The sequence below is a fragment of the Dunckerocampus dactyliophorus genome, chromosome 4 (assembly GCF_027744805.1).
Source record: "Dunckerocampus dactyliophorus isolate RoL2022-P2 chromosome 4, RoL_Ddac_1.1, whole genome shotgun sequence".
Taxonomy (NCBI): Eukaryota; Metazoa; Chordata; class Actinopteri; order Syngnathiformes; family Syngnathidae; genus Dunckerocampus; species Dunckerocampus dactyliophorus.
Window position 1 is genome coordinate 32087063 of NC_072822.1, and position 21989 is coordinate 32109051.

The 21989-nt window shown below is 49.7% G+C and overlaps 6 non-coding genes and 3 pseudogenes across 6 annotated transcripts; 5 read left to right on the top strand and 4 right to left on the bottom strand.

Moving 5' to 3' along the window:
• The first annotated feature begins 2658 nt into the window (after positions 1-2658).
• On the top strand, positions 2659-2864 carry LOC129180654 (U2 spliceosomal RNA; annotated as a pseudogene).
• A 1969-nt stretch (positions 2865-4833) lies between these two features.
• On the bottom strand, positions 4834-4997 carry LOC129180695 (U1 spliceosomal RNA). Its single transcript, XR_008570291.1, has one exon. It is a non-coding gene; the product is annotated as a U1 spliceosomal RNA (small nuclear RNA).
• A 1378-nt stretch (positions 4998-6375) lies between these two features.
• LOC129180632 (U2 spliceosomal RNA) lies at positions 6376-6566 on the top strand. Its single transcript, XR_008570257.1, has one exon. It is a non-coding gene; the product is annotated as a U2 spliceosomal RNA (small nuclear RNA).
• A 1969-nt stretch (positions 6567-8535) lies between these two features.
• Positions 8536-8699, bottom strand: LOC129180706 (U1 spliceosomal RNA). Its single transcript, XR_008570302.1, has one exon. It is a non-coding gene; the product is annotated as a U1 spliceosomal RNA (small nuclear RNA).
• A 1378-nt stretch (positions 8700-10077) lies between these two features.
• LOC129180634 (U2 spliceosomal RNA) lies at positions 10078-10192 on the top strand (annotated as a pseudogene).
• Positions 10193-15586: 5394 nt separating this feature from the next.
• Positions 15587-15788, top strand: LOC129180641 (U2 spliceosomal RNA; annotated as a pseudogene).
• A 1969-nt stretch (positions 15789-17757) lies between these two features.
• On the bottom strand, positions 17758-17921 carry LOC129180536 (U1 spliceosomal RNA). Its single transcript, XR_008570169.1, has one exon. It is a non-coding gene; the product is annotated as a U1 spliceosomal RNA (small nuclear RNA).
• Positions 17922-19299: 1378 nt separating this feature from the next.
• Positions 19300-19490, top strand: LOC129180575 (U2 spliceosomal RNA). Its single transcript, XR_008570203.1, has one exon. It is a non-coding gene; the product is annotated as a U2 spliceosomal RNA (small nuclear RNA).
• Positions 19491-21459: 1969 nt separating this feature from the next.
• On the bottom strand, positions 21460-21623 carry LOC129180549 (U1 spliceosomal RNA). The gene has a single exon (XR_008570180.1). It is a non-coding gene; the product is annotated as a U1 spliceosomal RNA (small nuclear RNA).
• Between the last annotated feature and the right edge of the window lie 366 nt (positions 21624-21989).

A 21989-nucleotide genomic window follows, 5' to 3' on the forward strand; every position in this document is an offset into this window, starting at 1 on the left:
AAAATGCACCCGCTATTTCTTTAAAAAAATCCTAAGCAAGCCAGGAGGTATTTTAAAATTACAAAATAAAGAAGGGCGCATAGTGGAAACAACAACTGAAATAAATGAAACAATAGAACGCTTTTATCAAGAACTCTATGCAACTAAAAATACAAAGCCTGAAGCTATTTTAGAAGTTTTAGGTTTTATTGAAAAATCAGTGAGCGAAAATGTGCTTTTAAAACAGGATTTTACTCTCAAAGAGTTAAATAAATGCGTCGTGGCTTTTAAGAAGGGGAAGTCCCCAGGTGAGGATGGGCTCCCCTTGGAATTTTATTTAACTTTTTGGGATATTTTAGCACCAGAGTTACTCGCTGTTTTTAAGGAATTTGAACAAAGTAGCCGACTACCTGACAGTTTTAGAGTAGGGATAGTGACACTCCTTTATAAGACAAAAGACAAGACCGATCTTAAAAATTGGAGACCTATTACCCTTTTAAACTGTGACTGCAAAATTTTTAGTAAACTTTTAGCGACACGTATGTCCATGTTTTTAGATGACTTGATTGACCCGGATCAAACCTGTGCCATCCCAGGGAGGAAGATCACAGACAGCCTCATGCTGATTCGTGACACCATCTGTCTTGCGAGAGACAGAAACATTCGGTTAGTAGTCCTAAATTTAGACTTTGAGAAAGCCTTTGATCGGGTCTCGCACCAGTACCTTTTCAGGGTACTGCAAAGAATGGGTTTTCCGGAAAGATTCGTAGCGTGGGTGGGACTGCTGTACCGGGATATTACCAGCAAATTTGTGGTAAACGGGAATCTGACAAAAGCAGTCCAAATTAACTGCGGTGTCCGTCAGGGATGCCCGTTATCTGCCCTCCTGTATGTTTTATGTATAGAACCTCTGGCACAGATTTTGAGAAGGGACAGATGGATTAAAGGGGCGACTATTCCAGGGGGACTCGTACCAAAATGTATTTTATATATGGACGATTTGAACATTTTATGCACGGATATTTTATCTGTTAAAAGAGCACTGGACCTGACTGACTTTTATGGACGGGCCTCTGGGTCAAAACTCAATAGAGAAAAGACCCAAGCCCAGTTTTATGGACCCTGGACGGAATCGGAGAAGACGGGACTTCCCCTGACTGTGACACAGACTGACCAAAAAATACTGGGAATTAAATTTGGCAAGGACGGGGGAGGTGAAACAAATTGGGGCGACGTGGTAGGGAAAGTTAGGCAAAGACTGGGGTTTTGGGGACTGAGACAGCTGACCCTGGAAGGAAAGGTTTTAATCATAAAAGCTGTGATTTTACCTTTGCTTTTATTGATCAGCTCTGTTTTTACCCCCAAAAGAAACGTTCTTTTAGACCTGGACCGAGCCATTTTTTACTTCCTTTGGGGCTCCAAGTGGGAGAGAGTGAGGAGAGAAGTCATGAAAAAATCAAAAGGAAAAGGAGGAAAAGGAGTGCCAGACCTCCAAATATTCCTTGGAGCGAGATACACGTCCCTACACCTGATGAGTGCGATGAGCCCATCCAGTAATCCCAAAACAAAAGCGCTGGCACGATACTGGATGGGCTCCTACTTAAGACGGCTCAAACTGATCCCCTTAGATCAAACTGTACCTGTTTCCTTTAATTTACCACCAGCATATGCTTTTATAAGGACCTTTTTAAGACATTTTAATCTGGAAAAAGAAACTTTTGACGTTTTAAAAAATCATCGCTCTGTCGTTTCTGTTGTGCAGGAGCGGGATCCAGTGAGTCCAGTGCGCGGGCTCGCACTTGGCGAGCCCACAGATGTTTGGCGCAACGTCAACCACCCGGCTCTCCCAAACAGACTCCGGGACCTGGCATGGATGGTGGCCCACGAGGTCCTCCCAGTCAGGTCCGTTATGCACTCCCGAGGAATGGCAGCAAACTCAACTTGTCCCCGACCGGGTTGTGGCGCCCCTGAGACGGTGAGGCATCTCCTCTGGGAGTGCAGTGCTGCCAGAGACCTGTGGGCGACAGCCGGCGACCTAAATTTCCCGGACTTGCCAGCAAGGGAGGTCCTAAACGCACAGCTCGTGCTCTATGGGGCGAGCCACCAGAAGTTAAACTGCAAGGAGTTTGAAAAGCAGTGGCTCGCCCTCGCCGCCATCAAAGACGCCATCTGGACCTCCCGCAACTTGCTGGTAAGGAGGCACAGACAGACCCCCCCCGTGGCTGTGATCCGAATGGCTGCAGCGACTCTGACAGCTGCAAGCGGCGGGCCAAGGACACAGTCACAAAGAAGAGTCGTCTGTGCCCACCCGGAGGTGGCACCCGGAGCTTCACAGCAAAGGTCTCGGCAGCGACGGCCTGGCTCTCCGGGAGAGGAAGGAGGGAGAAATGAAGAAGGATGAGGGCCTCGGGACGTCCTGGCAGCGTCCTGGAGAATTACTGTCTGGGAGAGTGGGGTGAACTCACTATTGATCAGGACTCACTGCACTCCTGTGCAACAGACGACACTGAAGCTTATTATGACTTTTTAAAATGGTCTGTACAAATTTTACACATTTTGCTGCCTGCAACACTTTTAATTTTACAGAATTTTTACTGATTTTATTTTTACTTAAATTATTGGTGTTGTAAATAATTGAATTTTAAAAGGCATCTTTAAAAAAATGTTTTGAAATGTAGTAAATTTTTTGTAACAGTGACAATAAACACGTTAAAAAAAAAAAAAAAAAAAAATCTGTTCTTATCAGTTTAATATCTGATATGTCTCCTATCTGGGGACCAAATATTAAATTGCTTTTTGGGACAGGGAGCTGAGCTCGGGGCTTGCGCCGTCCGCTCCACGCATCGACCTGGTATTGCAGTATCTCCGGGAGCGGTGCACTTCTCCTTCTCATGTTGACAGCAAAGGCAGGTCGTTTGACAGCATCCGGCATGTTTTGCCCGATACCGTGCGATGCTCACCAGAGACCAATGAAAGTGTTTACGTTTGGTGCCACCCGAGCAGGTGGCGGTACGCTGTGGAAAATATGCCCTGCGACAGTGTCTGCGCCCTCCGTGGACCCTCTTTGCCTTCCCAGCAGCATCAACACCTTACAAAGGGAGCACAATGCATAAAGCAGCGTGTTCTCCGGCCATGCCTCCTGCACTCTTCCACCGGCTCCTGATACTCGGGTCTCTTGCGCACTTCCCAGGGGCCAGCGGGTGTCGCAGTGATCGACAGCTGGGTGGAATCTGACAAAATGGTCTCGTCTGGTGGAAGCCTTCCGAGTTTCCTCGACAAACCAACCAAGTAAGGGACCGCGGCTTTCCGCCCTCTGTTTTGCTTCTCGCGGTCAGGTGTCGTGGCCCTTCCTTTGCTGGATTTGACATAGAGCCACTTTGGGATAGCCACAGGTGGTTAGAGCCTGTAAAATGCGTGTCTGCTCCTTCGGTTAGGGCTATTTTCTGCTCTGTTGTTTGCGGCTCTGACAGCTCCTAGCTTGGGTTCCAGTGTGCGAAGGCGGTACAAGTGTAGGAACGGGCCAGCGCGGGTAGGTTTACCGTAGACCTCAATGTTGAGGCTTCCATCCATCCCCGGCCGCACTTCACAGTCCGAAGATTGGCAAACCCGCGTGTCATCCACACATCGGAAGCAGTGGCTGTCTTTAGTTCCTGTGCAGGATCCCCGTAGTTTTCTTTCCACGTCTTCCATGTACACGATAGCCACAATGGGTGAGAGCGGTGAGCCCACGGCAGAGCCATGTCTTGGCCTGTAGAAACACATACGGAATTGCAAGCATGTGCCCTTAAGGCACATTTGCAGGAAATCATATACTTGCTCTGGAGTGAGGTTGCTTGTGTCTTGGAGGCTGGAGTGCTACTGTTGCCCTTCTTCTGCCAGTGTCTATTGCTGCAGTGGTGGAGATACGTGTAAACGGGGAGGTGATGTCGACTCATACCAGGGTCTCTTCCGGAGATAACCTGAGGGTCTGAATCTCATTAGTGAAGTCTGTGGAGCTGTGGACATGGGGTGGGGTACTGCCAAGCAGTGGGGCCAGAATGGTGGCTGGGTATTTGGCAATACTGACCGTGGAAGAGTCGAATCTGCTGGCAACAGGCCTGAGTGGACCTCCCGCCTTGTGAATTTTGGGCAGTCCGTAAATGCAAGGTGTGGCTTCTCCGGGATGCAGGCGGTAGGTAGCACGTGTGACACTCTACACCGTCCTCTTTTTTCCCGGCCTCTGAAGACATTCCGTGATCTTCTTGTATTCACCGGTGGGATTGCTCTTCGGTCGTTCGTGTTCAGTGTCGTCACCGAGCAGAGCCGTTAGGTTGGCCTTGCGAGCTGCGGTTTTGAGGATGACTCTGCATCTTCCCTTGTCTCCTGGTAAGCTCGCGGTGTCATGGTTCTTCTTCAAGGGTCTCGCTGCTTTCCTTACTTTCCTTCCTTCCTCCAAGACAGGAAGATCGGAAGCAGTTACCATGGCGCTGGGAAGGCTGCTGACGAGAACGACAGCAATTTGATCTGCTTCGGCTTCAGGTCGATGGTTGTTTCCGACGACCGAATTGGTTGCTGTGTTGAGGTCCACTGTGGGGAGCGGTTCCGGTGTGCCGGTAAAGTTGAGTTCACTTGGCCGACACAGCTTTCTCTGTCCGGGTGAGAATGCTACTGGAGAAATTCTTATTTCACTTTTCCCGCCTGAGTGCAGGCGAGCCTTATTGCTGGGTGGTTGTCATCCGTGGTCGTACAGACCTTCCCAGTAGGCGTTGGAAGTTCTGGGCTCGTCATTCCCCGCTCTTGCGCAAACGGGGATGTGGCCGCAAGCCCAGAAGCTTTGCGCAAGACTGCACCTGCAAGTTGTTTTAAACACGCCATCAGGGGAGAGCGCGAACGCAGTCCCCCACTATCACAAATTATGCAGTCGAGATTCCCACATTTGGGGAATTCGCAGGGGTCAGCTCAACCCATGTGCAATGGCTGAGCCTCACCCTGGGTGAACCACCTTCTTGATCATGGTATCTCCCCTGCCAGGTAAGTATGAGTTGGACGAGTCTCACTCAGACGAGACTCTCACACACGCAGCATGCTAAGTGGTGGTGTCATCGGCTGCTTCACAACAAACACACGCACTGGACCTGTGTCCAAGTTCAGCATCTGCCATTGCGCTCGACGGACGCCACACGTTCGGAGGCACCTCCTACAGCCACGACCGGCCTTGTGATTTTGGACGCTCTAGCCTTCTGGACACTTCCCGGTGGCGTCTCGCCTTCACATCTTTCCCCTGACGCCGCCGTCTCTGCGGTCCAAATGTCAGAAAGTAGAGCAAAAGTGAAGGGCAACAGACAAAGGAAATGTGACATTGTTGTTACCAGAGTTGTTACTTCATTAGCCAGAAGTTTGAGTGCCGCAGCTAGTTTCCACGCAATCTTCTGACGCCGGAGCAATGCATTATGGGAATGCGTTCTGTATTATGCCGCGTCGGCGCTCTCCCGCCATCACATGCACAAGCCAAATGACACTGAAATACTTTTGTAGTTGCTCATACTGGCGATAGGATTAATAAGGACAGTACTCTCGTTATGTCAAAGAGTGAGGCTGTGTTGCACATTCCACTCTTGTGGCTTCATTCTGAGCAAAGACAGCGACAGCAAGTGGCATAGTCCAGTTGCTGCAGGCATTCCACGGGGAGACTGGAGTACTGAGTCCACGTCACTGTTTCAAACATATTCACATTGGACTGTGGCCTCCATTGTTTGCTTACCGAGGAGTATTCTGATGTGGCTGAGTGAAATCCGTTTATTGCCGCTTCATGCATAGACCGACGTGCACCGCATGAGCTTCAATAACGAATGGGTCACGAAACACTGGTTTCATATTATGGCTGCAAAACAACACAGGTGCATCTTTTTATTGTTTACAATGTGCGCGCGGGGTTGTCGTTTGGCATCAAAAGTCTTTGGTTCGTTATCTTTCGTGCTTCCAAATAAGTCTCGGAAACGATAGCTCAATTTCAACAGTTGAATGTACCAGGAAGAATGATACACAGCTGCGGGGACTCGTCTTCTAAGCGGGTGCAGGAGCAAGTCCGAGGCACTTCTGGTCAGACGTCTTTTACCTAGCTTATACCTCCTGTCCTATGCCTCTATGTGTGCCCCGGTGGTCTTAGCTGCTTGGAGCCGGTCGATAATGAGTGTGCAAAAGGGTGTGGAAAAGAAAAGCCAAGGCCGAGTGAAAAGATACAGCGAGTCCACAAGTCTGCTCCGGTCACACTATCTAACATGTGCCAAGAGAGGCGCCTATATGTAACTACATCTAACAGCGTGTTGACGTTTGAGGTCGTCGTGAGTCAGTGTGTGCAACCGGGACTTTAGCTTGTTTTGTCAGAAATGACATGCTCCCCTCTGAGCTTTCAATGCTATCGCTTCTCGGCCTTTTGGCTAAGATCAAGCGTAGTATCTGTTCTTATCAGTTTAATATCTGATATGTCTCCTATCTGGGGACCAAATATTAAATTGCTTTTTGGGACAGGGAGCTGAGCTCGGGGCTTGTGCCGTCAGCTCCACGCATCGACCTGGTATTGCAGTATCTCCGGGAGCGGTGCACTTCTCCTTCTCATGTTGACAGCAAAGGCAGGTCGTTTGACAGCATCCGGCATGTTTTGCCCGATACCGTGCGATGCTCACCAGAGACCAATGAAAGTGTTTACGTTTGGTGCCACCCGAGCAGGTGGCGGTACGCTGTGGAAAATATGCCCTGCGACAGTGTCTGCGCCCTCCGTGGACCCTCTTTGCCTTCCCAGCAGCATCAACACCTTACAAAGGGAGCACAATGCATAAAGCAGCGTGTTCTCCGGCCATGCCTCCTGCACTCTTCCACCGGCTCCTGATACTCGGGTCTCTTGCGCACTTCCCAGGGGCCAGCGGGTGTCGCAGTGATCGACAGCTGGGTGGAATCTGACAAAATGGTCTCGTCTGGTGGAAGCCTTCCGAGTTTCCTCGACAAACCAACCAAGTAAGGGACCGCGGCTTTCCGCCCTCTGTTTTGCTTCTCGCGGTCAGGTGTCGTGGCCCTTCCTTTGCTGGATTTGACATAGAGCCACTTTGGGATAGCCACAGGTGGTTAGAGCCTGTAAAATGCGTGTCTGCTCCTTCGGTTAGGGCTATTTTCTGCTCTGTTGTTTGCGGCTCTGACAGCTCCTAGCTTGGGTTCCAGTGTGCGAAGGCGGTACAAGTGTAGGAACGGGCCAGCGCGGGTAGGTTTACCGTAGACCTCAATGTTGAGGCTTCCATCCATCCCCGGCCGCACTTCACAGTCCGAAGATTGGCAAATCCGCGTGTCATCCACACATCGGAAGCAGTGGCTGTCTTTAGTTCCTGTGCAGGATCCCCGTAGTTTTCTTTCCACGTCTTCCATGTACACGATAGCCACAATGGGTGAGAGCGGTGAGCCCACGGCAGAGCCATGTCTTGGCCTGTAGAAACACATACGGAATTGCAAGCATGTGCCCTTAAGGCACATTTGCAGGAAATCATATACTTGCTCTGGAGTGAGGTTGCTTGTGTCTTGGAGGCTGGAGTGCTACTGTTGCCCTTCTTCTGCCAGTGTCTATTGCTGCAGTGGTGGAGATACGTGTAAACGGGGAGGTGATGTCGACTCATACCAGGGTCTCTTCCGGAGATAACCTGAGGGTCTGAATCTCATTAGTGAAGTCTGTGGAGCTGTGGACATGGGGTGGGGTACTGCCAAGCAGTGGGGCCAGAATGGTGGCTGGGTATTTGGCAATACTGACCGTGGAAGAGTCGAATCTGCTGGCAACAGGCCTGAGTGGACCTCCCGCCTTGTGAATTTTGGGCAGTCCGTAAATGCAAGGTGAGGCTTCTCCGGGATGCAGGCGGTAGGTAGCACGTGTGACACTCTACACCGTCCTCTTTTTTCCCGGCCTCTGAAGACATTCCGTGATCTTCTTGTATTCACCGGTGGGATTGCTCTTCGGTCGTTCGTGTTCAGTGTCGTCACCGAGCAGAGCCGCTAGGTTGGCCTTGCGAGCTGCGGTTTTGAGGATGACTCTGCATCTTCCCTTGTCTCCTGGTAAGCTCGCGGTGTCATGGTTCTTCTTCAAGGGTCTCGCTGCTTTCCTTACTTTCCTTCCTTCCTCCAAGACAGGAAGATCGGAAGCAGTTACCATGGCGCTGGGAAGGCTGCTGACGAGAACGACAGCAATTTGATCTGCTTCGGCTTCAGGTCGATGGTTGTTTCCGACGACCGAATTGGTTGCTGTGTTGAGGTCCACTGTGGGGAGCGGTTCCGGTGTGCCGGTAAAGTTGAGTTCACTTGGCCGACACAGCTTTCTCTGTCCGGGTGAGAATGCTACTGGAGAAATTCTTATTTCACTTTTCCCGCCTGAGTGCAGGCGAGCCTTATTGCTGGGTGGTTGTCATCCGTGGTCGTACAGACCTTCCCAGTAGGCGTTGGAAGTTCTGGGCTCGTCATTCCCCGCTCTTGCGCAAACGGGGATGTGGCCGCAAGCCCAGAAGCTTTGCGCAAGACTGCACCTGCAAGTTGTTTTAAACACGCCATCAGGGGAGAGCGCGAACGCAGTCCCCCACTATCACAAATTATGCAGTCGAGATTCCCACATTTGGGGAATTCGCAGGGGTCAGCTCAACCCATGTGCAATGGCTGAGCCTCACCCTGGGTGAACCACCTTCTTGATCATGGTATCTCCCCTGCCAGGTAAGTATGAGTTGGACGAGTCTCACTCAGACGAGACTCTCACACACGCAGCATGCTAAGTGGTGGTGTCATCGGCTGCTTCACAACAAACACACGCACTGGACCTGTGTCCAAGTTCAGCATCTGCCATTGCGCTCGACGGACGCCACACGTTCGGAGGCACCTCCTACAGCCACGACCGGCCTTGTGATTTTGGACGCTCTAGCCTTCTGGACACTTCCCGGTGGCGTCTCGCCTTCACATCTTTCCCCTGACGCCGCCGTCTCTGCGGTCCAAATGTCAGAAAGTAGAGCAAAAGTGAAGGGCAACAGACAAAGGAAATGTGACATTGTTGTTACCAGAGTTGTTACTTCATTAGCCAGAAGTTTGAGTGCCGCAGCTAGTTTCCACGCAATCTTCTGACGCCGGAGCAATGCATTATGGGAATGCGTTCTGTATTATGCCGCGTTGGCGCTCTCCCGCCATCACATGCACAAGCCAAATGACACTGAAATACTTTTGTAGTTGCTCATACTGGCGATAGGATTAATAAGGACAGTACTCTCGTTATGTCAAAGAGTGAGGCTGTGTTGCACATTCCACTCTTGTGGCTTCATTCTGAGCAAAGACAGCGACAGCAAGTGGCATAGTCCAGTTGCTGCAGGCATTCCACGGGGAGACTGGAGTACTGAGTCCACGTCACTGTTTCAAACATATTCACATTGGACTGTGGCCTCCATTGTTTGCTTACCGAGGAGTATTCTGATGTGGCTGAGTGAAATCCGTTTATTGCCGCTTCATGCATAGACCGACGTGCACCGCATGAGCTTCAATAACGAATGGGTCACGAAACACTGGTTTCATATTATGGCTGCAAAACAACACAGGTGCATCTTTTTATTGTTTACAATGTGCGCGCGGGGTTGTCGTTTGGCATCAAAAGTCTTTGGTTCGTTATCTTTCGTGCTTCCAAATAAGTCTCGGAAACGATAGCTCAATTTCAACAGTTGAATGTACCAGGAAGAATGATACACAGCTGCGGGGACTCGTCTTCTAAGCGGGTGCAGGAGCAAGTCCGAGGCACTTCTGGTCAGACGTCTTTTACCTAGCTTATACCTCCTGTCCTATGCCTCTATGTGTGCCCCGGTGGTCTTAGCTGCTTGGAGCCGGTCGATAATGAGTGTGCAAAAGGGTGTGGAAAAGAAAAGCCAAGGCCGAGTGAAAAGATACAGCGAGTCCACAAGTCTGCTCCGGTCACACTATCTAACATGTGCCAAGAGAGGCGCCTATATGTAACTACATCTAACAGCGTGTTGACGTTTGAGGTCGTCGTGAGTCAGTGTGTGCAACCGGGACTTTAGCTTGTTTTGTCAGAAATGACATGCTCCCCTCTGAGCTTTCAATGCTATCGCTTCTCGGCCTTTTGGCTAAGATCAAGTGTAGTATCTGTTCTTATCAGTTTAATATCTGATATGTCTCCTATCTGGGGACCAAATATTAAATTATCGCTTCTCGGCCTTTTGGCTAAGACTGCGGTCACCTCCTACGGGTGGGGAATTGTATGCTTTTGTGGCATAGGATTCTGCCAGTCATTGGGAGGACATTCTTGGCACTTTACAGTGCATTATAACTTTATTGTTTTCACAGCAACTAAAGGTAAGTAAATTTTTTCTAATTGGTTTTTAGTTATTTATCTGTTGTTTTAATTGTATTTATTGCATACTTTTTTTCATTTTAGCTGGTGGTGCCTCCATCATGTCGGCTAGCCATGCCGGTATGCGGAGGCACCACAGCGTGCGTTTTACACTCAAGCAAGTGGATGGTGAAGAAGTTGGAATGTCCAGACTGGACTTTTCCCGGAAAATCATCCAACAGACCCTGAAATTCAAACCGGAAGATCTGAATTGCATTTTGACACTGCCTTTTCACAAAGGCTTTGATGTAAGTTTTCAGTCTGCTGCAACTCTGAGAGATTTTTGGCAAAGGTATGAGGATGCTAAACCCCAGTTGTCTGTGTTCAATGTGGAAAAACTGACTGACAATGCTGCTAAAACTGTTATTGTCCGAATGTTTAATGAGACAGTGACCGCAGACGACATTTGTTTTTGGCTGGGAAGATATTGCACGGTTAAAGGCCAGGCTATGAAGGTGAGAGACGAAGACGGCATCTGGAATTGTGCCTGGAGGGTCCCCATCCAACAATGGCAGGACCCTCAGGGCTTCCAGGGCCTGAAACATCTCCCATCGATGATAGTTCTGGGAGAAAACCGAGGCTACATACACTACCAGGGTCAGCCCAAGCTCTGCCGCAAGTGTGGAGAGCACGGGCACCTGGCAGAGGCATGTCAGCAGACTGTGTGTCGAAAATGTAGAGAAATTGGTCACACTTTTGAACAATGTACCAATGGCAGAAGGTGCAACCTCTGTGGAGATTCAAATCATCTCTTCAGAGACTGCCCAAAATCATTTGCCAACAAGCTGAAGGCTGGGAAAGGAAAACAAAATGAGGAAATAGGAGAGGAAAATGTGAGGGCCCAAAAGGCCTCTGAAACTGTTGAAAATTCAAATCTCCCGCCAAAACCTGTGATTGGAGGAGAGGAATCAGGTGAGGCGGGAGAGAGGGCGGAGCCTACAGAAGCCCAGGAAACCACGACTCAAAGTGGCCTGTTGCCAAGTGAGGGGTGCACTCACCTGGACAGCAGCCAAGAAATATCAGAGAGTGTGGAAGAAGACACCATTCCAAATGCCCAAAAGGCCAAAAGACTTGCTTCAGAGCTGTCTTCTGACTCCTCTCTATTATCAGAAAAGAGGGGAAGGCCAGAGGTCCTCTCAGACAGTTCTATGGAGGAGCCGCGGGTCTTCCCCTCAGGCTCACCAAATGAACTGTCCTTTTTAAATATCGTTTTGCAGTCAACCCCAAGGGCGAAAAGGACTTTGAATGATAGACTCCAGGAAAGACCGACACCCAGACGCCGACAGGGAAGGGAGCCCCTCCCCCTCCAGCCCTCACCATCTGGAGTGAAGGAGGAGCTTCATTCACAAGATATTTCTTAGTCACAGTTTAAATTTTAAGTTGTTTTTTTTATTCATTTATTTATTTATTTATTTTTTTAGGCCCTTTTAGTTGTTTATTGGTTTAAAAAAAAAAAAAAAAAAAAATCATACTTGTGACTCTCACCTTCTCCACCATCAATGTGAGAAGTGTGAAGTCGAAAGTTAGAGCTCAGAGTGTTTTATCCTTCCTTCAAACTTTTAAGTCAGATGTGTTTCTATTACAAGAATGTGGTTTACCCTTTTTAAAAAGCTACAAACAGTGGGAGGAAATGTGGCCACAAACATCCTTATGGAGCGGGTCAAATGAGAACAAAAATGACGGAGTGGCCATTTTAATCAACAACCCCCACGTTACGGTGAAGGGGAGCACCGTGGTGAGAGAGGGACGAGCACTATCAGCACACTTGACTTTTATGGGACAGGATTTTAACCTCTTAAATATTTATGGTTTTAACGAAAAAAATGAAAGGTATGATTTTTTAGAAAACTTGCAGTTCCACATGTTAGGCCGGGTACCTATAGTGGTGGGGGGGGATTTTAATTGCATTTTAAGCAGGAAAGACAGAAGGGGGGCGGGAGAAGATTTTAAAGTTGATAAAACATCGGTTTTATTAAAAGCCATGAGTAGGGATTTCAAACTGCACGATTGTTATAAAGCCATGCATCCTAGAGAGGAGGGCTTCACCTGGTTCAGTGGCGACAGCACCAGAGCCTCTCGCATAGATTACATATTCACACGGGATTGGCCACCTACTGATGCTAGATTGACCCCTGTCTTTTTCTCTGATCACCTGATTCTCTCCTGCACTCTCTCACTCCCCTCGGGTGTGGTAGTGGGAAGAGGTCCGTGGAAACTGAATTGCTCCCTGCTGGAAGATCAAGACTTGGTCAGTCAGTACAGGGAGCGGTTCAAGGACTGGCAGACCCTTCAAGACTTGCATGTTTCACGAGCACAGTGGTGGGAAATGGTGAAGTTAAGGACCCGGCTTTTCTTTCAACAAGCAGGACGGAAAAAATCTTACAAAGAAAAAAGATACATGATAGGACTGCAAAAACGCTTACAACGTTATTTTAACTTAACACTAAAAGGGCTGAATTTCAAGGAAGAAATCAAGCAGGTAAAAAATGAAATGGCTACTCTAGCAAAAATCAAAAGTAAAGGTGTTATCTTAAGGAGCAAGGAAAAAGAAATAGAAGAAGGGGAAAAATGCACCCGCTATTTCTTTAAAAAAATCCTAAGCAAGCCAGGAGGTATTTTAAAATTACAAAATAAAGAAGGGCGCATAGTGGAAACAACAACTGAAATAAATGAAACAATAGAACGCTTTTATCAAGAACTCTATGCAACTAAAAATACAAAGCCTGAAGCTATTTTAGAAGTTTTAGGTTTTATTGAAAAATCAGTGAGCGAAAATGTGCTTTTAAAACAGGATTTTACTCTCAAAGAGTTAAATAAATGCGTCGTGGCTTTTAAGAAGGGGAAGTCCCCAGGTGAGGATGGGCTCCCCTTGGAATTTTATTTAACTTTTTGGGATATTTTAGCACCAGAGTTACTCGCTGTTTTTAAGGAATTTGAACAAAGTAGCCGACTACCTGACAGTTTTAGAGTAGGGATAGTGACACTCCTTTATAAGACAAAAGACAAGACCGATCTTAAAAATTGGAGACCTATTACCCTTTTAAACTGTGACTGCAAAATTTTTAGTAAACTTTTAGCGACACGTATGTCCATGTTTTTAGATGACTTGATTGACCCGGATCAAACCTGTGCCATCCCAGGGAGGAAGATCACAGACAGCCTCATGCTGATTCGTGACACCATCTGTCTTGCGAGAGACAGAAACATTCGGTTAGTAGTCCTAAATTTAGACTTTGAGAAAGCCTTTGATCGGGTCTCGCACCAGTACCTTTTCAGGGTACTGCAAAGAATGGGTTTTCCGGAAAGATTCGTAGCGTGGGTGGGACTGCTGTACCGGGATATTACCAGCAAATTTGTGGTAAACGGGAATCTGACAAAAGCAGTCCAAATTAACTGCGGTGTCCGTCAGGGATGCCCGTTATCTGCCCTCCTGTATGTTTTATGTATAGAACCTCTGGCACAGATTTTGAGAAGGGACAGATGGATTAAAGGGGCGACTATTCCAGGGGGACTCGTACCAAAATGTATTTTATATATGGACGATTTGAACATTTTATGCACGGATATTTTATCTGTTAAAAGAGCACTGGACCTGACTGACTTTTATGGACGGGCCTCTGGGTCAAAACTCAATAGAGAAAAGACCCAAGCCCAGTTTTATGGACCCTGGACGGAATCGGAGAAGACGGGACTTCCCCTGACTGTGACACAGACTGACCAAAAAATACTGGGAATTAAATTTGGCAAGGACGGGGGAGGTGAAACAAATTGGGGCGACGTGGTAGGGAAAGTTAGGCAAAGACTGGGGTTTTGGGGACTGAGACAGCTGACCCTGGAAGGAAAGGTTTTAATCATAAAAGCTGTGATTTTACCTTTGCTTTTATTGATCAGCTCTGTTTTTACCCCCAAAAGAAACGTTCTTTTAGACCTGGACCGAGCCATTTTTTACTTCCTTTGGGGCTCCAAGTGGGAGAGAGTGAGGAGAGAAGTCATGAAAAAATCAAAAGGAAAAGGAGGAAAAGGAGTGCCAGACCTCCAAATATTCCTTGGAGCGAGATACACGTCCCTACACCTGATGAGTGCGATGAGCCCATCCAGTAATCCCAAAACAAAAGCGCTGGCACGATACTGGATGGGCTCCTACTTAAGACGGCTCAAACTGATCCCCTTAGATCAAACTGTACCTGTTTCCTTTAATTTACCACCAGCATATGCTTTTATAAGGACCTTTTTAAGACATTTTAATCTGGAAAAAGAAACTTTTGACGTTTTAAAAAATCATCGCTCTGTCGTTTCTGTTGTGCAGGAGCGGGATCCAGTGAGTCCAGTGCGCGGGCTCGCACTTGGCGAGCCCACAGATGTTTGGCGCAACGTCAACCACCCGGCTCTCCCAAACAGACTCCGGGACCTGGCATGGATGGTGGCCCACGAGGTCCTCCCAGTCAGGTCCGTTATGCACTCCCGAGGAATGGCAGCAAACTCAACTTGTCCCCGACCGGGTTGTGGCGCCCCTGAGACGGTGAGGCATCTCCTCTGGGAGTGCAGTGCTGCCAGAGACCTGTGGGCGACAGCCGGCGACCTAAATTTCCCGGACTTGCCAGCAAGGGAGGTCCTAAACGCACAGCTCGTGCTCTATGGGGCGAGCCACCAGAAGTTAAACTGCAAGGAGTTTGAAAAGCAGTGGCTCGCCCTCGCCGCCATCAAAGACGCCATCTGGACCTCCCGCAACTTGCTGGTAAGGAGGCACAGACAGACCCCCCCCGTGGCTGTGATCCGAATGGCTGCAGCGACTCTGACAGCTGCAAGCGGCGGGCCAAGGACACAGTCACAAAGAAGAGTCGTCTGTGCCCACCCGGAGGTGGCACCCGGAGCTTCACAGCAAAGGTCTCGGCAGCGACGGCCTGGCTCTCCGGGAGAGGAAGGAGGGAGAAATGAAGAAGGATGAGGGCCTCGGGACGTCCTGGCAGCGTCCTGGAGAATTACTGTCTGGGAGAGTGGGGTGAACTCACTATTGATCAGGACTCACTGCACTCCTGTGCAACAGACGACACTGAAGCTTATTATGACTTTTTAAAATGGTCTGTACAAATTTTACACATTTTGCTGCCTGCAACACTTTTAATTTTACAGAATTTTTACTGATTTTATTTTTACTTAAATTATTGGTGTTGTAAATAATTGAATTTTAAAAGGCATCTTTAAAAAAATGTTTTGAAATGTAGTAAATTTTTTGTAACAGTGACAATAAACACGTTAAAAAAAAAAAAAAAAATCTGTTCTTATCAGTTTAATATCTGATATGTCTCCTATCTGGGGACCAAATATTAAATTGCTTTTTGGGACAGGGAGCTGAGCTCGGGGCTTGCGCCGTCCGCTCCACGCATCGACCTGGTATTGCAGTATCTCCGGGAGCGGTGCACTTCTCCTTCTCATGTTGACAGCAAAGGCAGGTCGTTTGACAGCATCCGGCATGTTTTGCCCGATACCGTGCGATGCTCACCAGAGACCAATGAAAGTGTTTACGTTTGGTGCCACCCGAGCAGGTGGCGGTACGCTGTGGAAAATATGCCCTGCGACAGTGTCTGCGCCCTCCGTGGACCCTCTTTGCCTTCCCAGCAGCATCAACACCTTACAAAGGGAGCACAATGCATAAAGCAGCGTGTTCTCCGGCCATGCCTCCTGCACTCTTCCACCGGCTCCTGATACTCGGGTCTCTTGCGCACTTCCCAGGGGCCAGCGGGTGTCGCAGTGATCGACAGCTGGGTGGAATCTGACAAAATGGTCTCGTCTGGTGGAAGCCTTCCGAGTTTCCTCGACAAACCAACCAAGTAAGGGACCGCGGCTTTCCGCCCTCTGTTTTGCTTCTCGCGGTCAGGTGTCGTGGCCCTTCCTTTGCTGGATTTGACATAGAGCCACTTTGGGATAGCCACAGGTGGTTAGAGCCTGTAAAATGCGTGTCTGCTCCTTCGGTTAGGGCTATTTTCTGCTCTGTTGTTTGCGGCTCTGACAGCTCCTAGCTTGGGTTCCAGTGTGCGAAGGCGGTACAAGTGTAGGAACGGGCCAGCGCGGGTAGGTTTACCGTAGACCTCAATGTTGAGGCTTCCATCCATCCCCGGCCGCACTTCACAGTCCGAAGATTGGCAAACCCGCGTGTCATCCACACATCGGAAGCAGTGGCTGTCTTTAGTTCCTGTGCAGGATCCCCGTAGTTTTCTTTCCACGTCTTCCATGTACACGATAGCCACAATGGGTGAGAGCGGTGAGCCCACGGCAGAGCCATGTCTTGGCCTGTAGAAACACATACGGAATTGCAAGCATGTGCCCTTACAGCACATTTGCAGGAAATCATATACTTGCTCTGGAGTGAGGTTGCTTGTGTCTTGGAGGCTGGGGTGCTACTGTTGCCCTTCTTCTGCCAGTGTCTATTGCTGCAGTGGTGGAGATACGTGTAAACGGGGAGGTGATGTCGACTCATACCAGGGTCTCTTCCGGAGATAACCTGAGGGTCTGAATCTCATTAGTGAAGTCTGTGGAGCTGTGGACATGGGGTGGGGTACTGCCAAGCAGTGGGGCCAGAATGGTGGCTGGGTATTTGGCAATACTGACCGTGGAAGAGTCGAATCTGCTGGCAACAGGCCTGAGTGGACCTCCCGCCTTGTGAATTTTGGGCAGTCCGTAAATGCAAGGTGTGGCTTCTCCGGGATGCAGGCGGTAGGTAGCACGTGTGACACTCTACACCGTCCTCTTTTTTCCCAGCCTCTGAAGACATTCCGTGATCTTCTTGTATTCACCGGTGGGATTGCTCTTCGGTCGTTCGTGTTCAGTGTCGTCACCGAGCAGAGCCGTTAGGTTGGCCTTGCGAGCTGCGGTTTTGAGGATGACTCTGCATCTTCCCTTGTCTCCTGGTAAGCTCGCGGTGTCATGGTTCTTCTTCAAGGGTCTCGCTGCTTTCCTTACTTTCCTTCCTTCCTCCAAGACAGGAAGATCGGAAGCAGTTACCATGGCGCTGGGAAGGCTGCTGACGAGAACGACAGCAATTTGATCTGCTTCGGCTTCAGGTCGATGGTTGTTTCCGACGACCGAATTGGTTGCTGTGTTGAGGTCCACTGTGGGGAGCGGTTCCGGTGTGCCGGTAAAGTTGAGTTCACTTGGCCGACACAGCTTTCTCTGTCCGGGTGAGAATGCTACTGGAGAAATTCTTATTTCACTTTTCCCGCCTGAGTGCAGGCGAGCCTTATTGCTGGGTGGTTGTCATCCGTGGTCGTACAGACCTTCCCAGTAGGCGTTGGAAGTTCTGGGCTCGTCATTCCCCGCTCTTGCGCAAACGGGGATGTGGCCGCAAGCCCAGAAGCTTTGCGCAAGACTGCACCTGCAAGTTGTTTTAAACACGCCATCAGGGGAGAGCGCGAACGCAGTCCCCCACTATCACAAATTATGCAGTCGAGATTCCCACATTTGGGGAATTCGCAGGGGTCAGCTCAACCCATGTGCAATGGCTGAGCCTCACCCTGGGTGAACCACCTTCTTGATCATGGTATCTCCCCTGCCAGGTAAGTATGAGTTGGACGAGTCTCACTCAGACGAGACTCTCACACACGCAGCATGCTAAGTGGTGGTGTCATCGGCTGCTTCACAACAAACACACGCACTGGACCTGTGTCCAAGTTCAGCATCTGCCATTGCGCTCGACGGACGCCACACGTTCGGAGGCACCTCCTACAGCCACGACCGGCCTTGTGATTTTGGACGCTCTAGCCTTCTGGACACTTCCCGGTGGCGTCTCGCCTTCACATCTTTCCCCTGACGCCGCCGTCTCTGCGGTCCAAATGTCAGAAAGTAGAGCAAAAGTGAAGGGCAACAGACAAAGGAAATGTGACATTGTTGTTACCAGAGTTGTTACTTCATTAGCCAGAAGTTTGAGTGCCGCAGCTAGTTTCCACGCAATCTTCTGACGCCGGAGCAATGCATTATGGGAATGCGTTCTGTATTATGCCGCGTCGGCGCTCTCCCGCCATCACATGCACAAGCCAAATGACACTGAAATACTTTTGTAGTTGCTCATACTGGCGATAGGATTAATAAGGACAGTACTCTCGTTATGTCAAAGAGTGAGGCTGTGTTGCACATTCCACTCTTGTGGCTTCATTCTGAGCAAAGACAGCGACAGCAAGTGGCATAGTCCAGTTGCTGCAGGCATTCCACGGGGAGACTGGAGTACTGAGTCCACGTCACTGTTTCAAACATATTCACATTGGACTGTGGCCTCCATTGTTTGCTTACCGAGGAGTATTCTGATGTGGCTGAGTGAAATCCGTTTATTGCCGCTTCATGCATAGACCGACGTGCACCGCATGAGCTTCAATAACGAATGGGTCACGAAACACTGGTTTCATATTATGGCTGCAAAACAACACAGGTGCATCTTTTTATTGTTTACAATGTGCGCGCGGGGTTGTCGTTTGGCATCAAAAGTCTTTGGTTCGTTATCTTTCGTGCTTCCAAATAAGTCTCGGAAACGATAGCTCAATTTCAACAGTTGAATGTACCAGGAAGAATGATACACAGCTGCGGGGACTCGTCTTCTAAGCGGGTGCAGGAGCAAGTCCGAGGCACTTCTGGTCAGACGTCTTTTACCTAGCTTATACCTCCTGTCCTATGCCTCTATGTGTGCCCCGGTGGTCTTAGCTGCTTGGAGCCGGTCGATAATGAGTGTGCAAAAGGGTGTGGAAAAGAAAAGCCAAGGCCGAGTGAAAAGATACAGCGAGTCCACAAGTCTGCTCCGGTCACACTATCTAACATGTGCCAAGAGAGGCGCCTATATGTAACTACATCTAACAGCGTGTTGACGTTTGAGGTCGTCGTGAGTCAGTGTGTGCAACCGGGACTTTAGCTTGTTTTGTCAGAAATGACATGCTCCCCTCTGAGCTTTCAATGCTATCGCTTCTCGGCCTTTTGGCTAAGATCAAGTGTAGTATCTGTTCTTATCAGTTTAATATCTGATATGTCTCCTATCTGGGGACCAAATATTAAATTGCTTTTTGGGACAGGGAGCTGAGCTCGGGGCTTGCGCCGTCCGCTCCACGCATCGACCTGGTATTGCAGTATCTCCGGGAGCGGTGCACTTCTCCTTCTCATGTTGACAGCAAAGGCAGGTCGTTTGACAGCATCCGGCATGTTTTGCCCGATACCGTGCGATGCTCACCAGAGACCAATGAAAGTGTTTACGTTTGGTGCCACCCGAGCAGGTGGCGGTACGCTGTGGAAAATATGCCCTGCGACAGTGTCTGCGCCCTCCGTGGACCCTCTTTGCCTTCCCAGCAGCATCAACACCTTACAAAGGGAGCACAATGCATAAAGCAGCGTGTTCTCCGGCCATGCCTCCTGCACTCTTCCACCGGCTCCTGATACTCGGGTCTCTTGCGCACTTCCCAGGGGCCAGCGGGTGTCGCAGTGATCGACAGCTGGGTGGAATCTGACAAAATGGTCTCGTCTGGTGGAAGCCTTCCGAGTTTCCTCGACAAACCAACCAAGTAAGGGACCGCGGCTTTCCGCCCTCTGTTTTGCTTCTCGCGGTCAGGTGTCGTGGCCCTTCCTTTGCTGGATTTGACATAGAGCCACTTTGGGATAGCCACAGGTGGTTAGAGCCTGTAAAATGCGTGTCTGCTCCTTCGGTTAGGGCTATTTTCTGCTCTGTTGTTTGCGGCTCTGACAGCTCCTAGCTTGGGTTCCAGTGTGCGAAGGCGGTACAAGTGTAGGAACGGGCCAGCGCGGGTAGGTTTACCGTAGACCTCAATGTTGAGGCTTCCATCCATCCCCGGCCGCACTTCACAGTCCGAAGATTGGCAAACCCGCGTGTCATCCACACATCGGAAGCAGTGGCTGTCTTTAGTTCCTGTGCAGGATCCCCGTAGTTTTCTTTCCACGTCTTCCATGTACACGATAGCCACAATGGGTGAGAGCGGTGAGCCCACGGCAGAGCCATGTCTTGGCCTGTAGAAACACATACGGAATTGCAAGCATGTGCCCTTAAGGCACATTTGCAGGAAATCATATACTTGCTCTGGAGTGAGGTTGCTTGTGTCTTGGAGGCTGGAGTGCTACTGTTGCCCTTCTTCTGCCAGTGTCTATTGCTGCAGTGGTGGAGATACGTGTAAACGGGGAGGTGATGTCGACTCATACCAGGGTCTCTTCCGGAGATAACCTGAGGGTCTGAATCTCATTAGTGAAGTCTGTGGAGCTGTGGACATGGGGTGGGGTACTGCCAAGCAGTGGGGCCAGAATGGTGGCTGGGTATTTGGCAATACTGACCGTGGAAGAGTCGAATCTGCTGGCAACAGGCCTGAGTGGACCTCCCGCCTTGTGAATTTTGGGCAGTCCGTAAATGCAAGGTGAGGCTTCTCCGGGATGCAGGCGGTAGGTAGCACGTGTGACACTCTACACCGTCCTCTTTTTTCCCGGCCTCTGAAGACATTCCGTGATCTTCTTGTATTCACCGGTGGGATTGCTCTTCGGTCGTTCGTGTTCAGTGTCGTCACCGAGCAGAGCCGCTAGGTTGGCCTTGCGAGCTGCGGTTTTGAGGATGACTCTGCATCTTCCCTTGTCTCCTGGTAAGCTCGCGGTGTCATGGTTCTTCTTCAAGGGTCTCGCTGCTTTCCTTACTTTCCTTCCTTCCTCCAAGACAGGAAGATCGGAAGCACTTACCATGGCGCTGGGAAGGCTGCTGACGAGAACGACAGCAATTTGATCTGCTTCGGCTTCAGGTCGATGGTTGTTTCCGACGACCGAATTGGTTGCTGTGTTGAGGTCCACTGTGGGGAGCGGTTCCGGTGTGCCGGTAAAGTTGAGTTCACTTGGCCGACACAGCTTTCTCTGTCCGGGTGAGAATGCTACTGGAGAAATTCTTATTTCACTTTTCCCGCCTGAGTGCAGGCGAGCCTTATTGCTGGGTGGTTGTCATCCGTGGTCGTACAGACCTTCCCAGTAGGCGTTGGAAGTTCTGGGCTCGTCATTCCCCGCTCTTGCGCAAACGGGGATGTGGCCGCAAGCCCAGAAGCTTTGCGCAAGACTGCACCTGCAAGTTGTTTTAAACACGCCATCAGGGGAGAGCGCGAACGCAGTCCCCCACTATCACAAATTATGCAGTCGAGATTCCCACATTTGGGGAATTCGCAGGGGTCAGCTCAACCCATGTGCAATGGCTGAGCCTCACCCTGGGTGAACCACCTTCTTGATCATGGTATCTCCCCTGCCAGGTAAGTATGAGTTGGACGAGTCTCACTCAGACGAGACTCTCACACACGCAGCATGCTAAGTGGTGGTGTCATCGGCTGCTTCACAACAAACACACGCACTGGACCTGTGTCCAAGTTCAGCATCTGCCATTGCGCTCGACGGACGCCACACGTTCGGAGGCACCTCCTACAGCCACGACCGGCCTTGTGATTTTGGACGCTCTAGCCTTCTGGACACTTCCCGGTGGCGTCTCGCCTTCACATCTTTCCCCTGACGCCGCCGTCTCTGCGGTCCAAATGTCAGAAAGTAGAGCAAAAGTGAAGGGCAACAGACAAAGGAAATGTGACATTGTTGTTACCAGAGTTGTTACTTCATTAGCCAGAAGTTTGAGTGC